At 33.0% G+C, this 5264-nt stretch overlaps 1 protein-coding gene across 1 annotated transcript in view; it reads right to left on the reverse strand.

The window, feature by feature from the left end:
* The window catches only part of LOC105178149 (protein ANTHESIS POMOTING FACTOR 1), a 10150-nt gene continuing 6595 nt past the window's right edge, over positions 1710-5264 (reverse strand). The window contains exon 13 of the transcript XR_849110.2: positions 1710-2038. The gene's annotated coding sequence lies outside the window, so the exon portion shown is untranslated. The remainder of the gene's footprint in view (positions 2039-5264) is intronic.

Consider the following 5264-nt stretch of genomic DNA (forward strand, 5'->3'; position numbering starts at 1 on the left):
TTATCAATTAATTATTCAAAATTTTAGATAATAATTAATTATTTTTTATTTGTATAAAAAAATTATTTATTAATTTTTTATTATTTAAAATTAAACTAATATATACTATTTATAAAGACGTTTTAATTTTTTTCTAAAACAAAATATGTCAAGAAAATAATAATTTATTGAATTCTAATGGCATCATGCTCATTTAGTCATTTTACCAATAAAACCTTATTATGCCAACACCCCTAACATTTTATAAGATGTTTTAACATCTTATTTTATCCAAACACTTTTAAAAATTTATTTTTAAAATAAGATCCAACATTTTATAAACTCCTAAAACATTATTACAAGATATAAGAGCTTATAAAATATTTTTAAAAAAATTAACCATGCAAACACCCTCTTACTCGTCTCGATTTTGTACAAGGGCAAAAGGTTAAACATGTAGACTAATACGATACACAATAATAATTTTTCTCTCTCAAGTTTGATTGACATTCACAATTACTTGGTGAACTAATTTTGAAGTTTGTATGTTATATATTGGTTAAAACATTCTCAAAAATGGTTTGGAACAATCGACAAAATAGATTCATATCTGAAAAAATCATGATACATTAATACAGTATCTCGATATCCTTTTTTATTTTCTTATACCGAATTTTTCTCTATTCTTTAATACATCGTTAATTAGTGCTTTTGTCCCTCCAAATGAAAAAAATATAGAAAAATACTATCACAACATGTCCTCAATTCTATCATACATAGTAAACATGTCCTAATATCTATAGAGCTCCTCTACAAGGATCTTTAAATGCTAGATATCAATATTACAAATGTTCGACGCAAGGGCATTTATGGAAATTCAGGTACATCGGTCTGTAAATTTAAAAAAAATTATAAAATTATAATTTTATCTTAAATTCTTCAATGTTCAAATCAGTACAAAAAAGAAAAAGAGAATGAAGAGAATGTAGAGGTGCTTAAAGATATTATTTGGTATCCCAGTTATATAACCTGGAACGAATTTCTTGGGGGTAATAAGAGATAAAGATAGGTAATAATGGTCTAAAATTCCTAGGATCAGATATCCTAATCATTTCGTATCCTAAGAACTTGTGTCATTTCACTTTTCATATATGACTTTGTTGTGATTCCCACATCATCATCCTCACCCACTGCAAATCACAAGCCTGCCCTTGTTCAGTCCTTGCCCTTTCACATATGGCTAATTCATTAAATATTGTTCCAAAAAATTTAAAAAAAAAAAAATCAAATGTAATATGTAAGTCCATATCCTCTCTACTTGTTTTTCCTTTTTCTTTTTTCTTTTGAATATAATTCCAGTATTTTACTGAGAATTATAGCACTCGATGTACTAACAATTAAAATAAAAAATTAATTCAGTAGTTCTATTTAAATAGACATGACTACTATAAAGTAGAATAACACTCGTACCTTTGTGGAATTTGCTCTCATGACTAATCTATGACTTTATAATGTTGAAATTTTAATTTCGTCAACTAAACTAATCACGTTAGTGCACTCAAATATCGAAAATCATTAAATTAGAGACTACAGAAGAGCTCCTTTTTAGTTAAATCATAATAACAATCAATAAAGTGGTATGTCAACATACAATCAAAAAGATAATTCACCCTACGCTTGCCAAATCTTGTATAATAATAAGGAAGAGTTGTATTTATACCCCAGGCTTATAGTTTATTTACACAAATCACTCCTACTTCTTAAAAAATTATGCATACACTCATCAGAAACATCTACATCATTTACACAAAACACTCAGAATCTTTTTAAAAAATTACACATACATCCTCAAAAATCATCATTACACATACTATCCATGCTTTTTGGCTGCCGGGAGTCATTTTTGTAATTTCGCAAAATATGAGTAATTTGTATAAATAAACCATAAATCAAAAGTATAAATGAAGTTATCTCTAATAATAACCCAAGCCAAGTACAACACACAGAGAGTTGAGTTCCAAAAACCCAAGTCCAGAACAAGTTAGAATCAGAGCAGTATCTGCAAAGGTACAGACAAAGCCATGTAACTGACAAGTGGGGCAAATGATGTGGACAAATGAGCATTCACTCAAAAGAAAGTGAAGTAAAGAAAGTTCACATATATAATTTGCACATCTCTTCTCCACATTCAAAAACTCACAAAAATGTCCCAATCACAAAGATTTTGTGTGGATGCCCTTTCCCTTTTTTGGTTTGACATTTTTGCATACTTTATGGCATTTGCTAAGGCCATAGCCCTATTCCAATAAGAGTGCATGTGAAATGGAAATAGGTGTGGACAATGCCTTTGTTTGCCCATCAACATTTGTGGTCTTTGTAGCTTTCTGGGACTTGGGGTACGTAGCGTCCGTTGTTAGCAAGAATAAGGCAATGAATGGCATAATCTTTCACCTTTTTCTAACACTCGATCAAACTTTGCTCACTTGTGTGCATTCTTCACGCTTTCTAATTTTCATTCTTCTCTATGCTCTTTTTCCCCTACTAGGCACTGCAGTATCCGTAATTTTCGGTTTCGTTTTCACTTAAGGAAGGGGAAAACTAGAGCGGTTACCCAAGCGTGACACGATAAGTAATCGGACTTGAGAGAATCATGAGGACTTGAAAATTTTTCTTCAAACCCAGATCCCTTAACAAATTGGAGGAATCAAAGATGCATCCAGTGCATATTGAAGAGTATGTGTCAATCATCTAAGTGCCAGTCTTTCCAAGAAGAGCCTGTCTTGTGGATGTTACACTCAATGCACAAGACGTTGGGTATGTGGATAATCATCCATCATACGTTACTTTCCAGAATTAAAAGTGTATTCAATCATCCATATACTCAGTGCACAGATTACTAAATGTAGTATGCACTTAACAAGTAGGTGAGAATGAACCTGATCTACTTCCTCAAATTCAAATCCCTTAATAAATTGGAGGGAATCCATGATACGCCTAATGCGCATTGAGAAGTATGTGTTAATCATCTATGCACTTAAGGGTTTTTTAGAAGAGCCTAATGGACTTGTATGTTAATGCTTTACACATACCCAATCTTTGAGAATTAAGAGGTGCATGTCAATTATCCACACACCAGATGCATAAAAGCAACAGATGTAGCATCATTTAACTTAGAAGAGCCTTAGTAGTTCAGGGTTATATCACAATAGTATCAAATTTTGATTCACCATGTAATCCGACATAGCCCACAGACACTGATTGAGATCCATACCAAACCTAGAAAACTATTGACAGAGATTGAAGCATGTAAGCATGAACAATCATACAAGCATGCAGTAAGCAGAATACAGATGCTTTCTGCTACCATATGGGGTTTAACTATTTCATGGGATGAAAATGATCTATCACTTCTTAAATGTGAAGCTATGGTTAATTCATTTCTTTAATCTGTGTTTGGATCAAGGAATTTAGTTAGGAAAAGGAAAAGACAAATAACTAAATCATAAAGTTACAAAACCTACTAAAATATTCTCCTCTTACATCTTCATCATTAAATTTCCCAAGATCCAACATGGAGTAAAATAATCAAAATTTCATTTTCTCCAGCCAGTGGAGTTCAGAATTTCATATAATGGATCCTGTTGCTTCGGTACTTCCATATCCTAAAATAACCACAATTCGCATCTCTATAACCAAATCAATTATTCAAAGTCAAGAACATAATGGACTTGCATCTGTTACAAGAACTGAAAATTGTTCGAACATCAAAGACAAGGAATACTCTTCAACTAACCAAAACAAAACTATGAAATCATGCAGGTGTTATTGTCAGTAAGATTCTGAAAGATTAAAACTACTAAATTAACCAAAAGAACAGAGAGATCAAAGTTAGTACTGAAACAGTTCTTACTGCAGCAAACAAACAGGATACATTGCTGGTGAATAGTGATTATAGCACAAAAGTGCAATCAAGGAATTACAACAAAAAGGATGATGTGATTTGGATTGGAGAAGCATTCCACCAATCAGATATTTTAAATTGTAACAAACACGAAGTCTATTGATAATAACATAACACATATACTATGTAATAACAAAAGACAAGATTAAAATGTCAACCTAGTTTTTGCATTTTAATATTTCAATTTTTTCCTGGTCCAAAATTGTCAGATTTTGCGTGTCGGCCACTGCATCAAGTGATTTTCTAAGTGTGTGCATCATGTCAACTGCATATCATAAATCTCATAACGAATTCCCCTTCCCGGTAGTGCTGTCTATTGTTAGGATTTACCTACCCAGACCCATGAAATCACCTTATCCAGGTCCATACCTTACAATATGAGTAGCAGGCCAAAACCCTACCCAACACCACCAATACTAACTTTTGTGGGTTTGCATCGGGTAAATACCCATTCACCCATTGAGTAGCAACTGAATTTGTATTCAGCATGTCAATGGTTTGATATTTAACCTTTACAAAAGCACCCCTTTCCATCCTGTTATCTCACCATACCATTCCCACCCCCACACTCCACTTCCAAAATCAATCAGATCTATCTATTCTTCTTCCACTTTGCTCGCTTGCTTTGCTGTCTCCCCTCTTTCTCTTTCCTAGTTTATTTTAGTAAAAACATGAGGCCAAAGTTGGGCATATTTTTCTCCTATGTTCAAGTAAGCTTCTTCATATAGCATTGATCAAAAGCAAGACATTGCAGAGCATCAGAGGCCTTGAACTTGGATGAGGAAATGATTGGTGAGCTCTCCAATAAACTATACTAAAGGGGACTTTTTAGGGCAAGGTTTGGAAGCCTCACAATAAGTAAACAATTCGTGATTTTCAAAAGTTACTTTATGGTCAGGAACTTGATGACCATGAAGATTGAATAATTATATGGACTCGCACAGGAAGCCATAATAAAAAGAATTTGTTTTGGGCTATGCATCTGGACTAAATTAACGACAACTCCAACTAAAGGGGAAGAACATAAAATGAAAGATTTCAACAATGATTTTAAGTCCTCAGTTAGAAAATTAAGAACTTGAGACTTATTCCCGACTTAACTCAGAAAACTGAGATACTATTTGCTTTACTCAAAAAATTTTGGGTAGTGCAAAGTGTATGAGGGCACACCTGATGGGCATACAAGCAGATTGGGTGATCTGAATAATACAACCATCGGTATTTGTTGGATGTAGGCCAAGACTTGGGCCTATGCTATAATGGGTAAAACCTACCATGACAGGCTGACCTTCTTATAGGATACCTGAAAACCACATTTAGTTTG

Source organism: Sesamum indicum, linkage group LG15 (genome assembly GCF_000512975.1).
Source record: "Sesamum indicum cultivar Zhongzhi No. 13 linkage group LG15, S_indicum_v1.0, whole genome shotgun sequence".
Lineage (NCBI taxonomy): Eukaryota > Viridiplantae > Streptophyta > Magnoliopsida > Lamiales > Pedaliaceae > Sesamum > Sesamum indicum.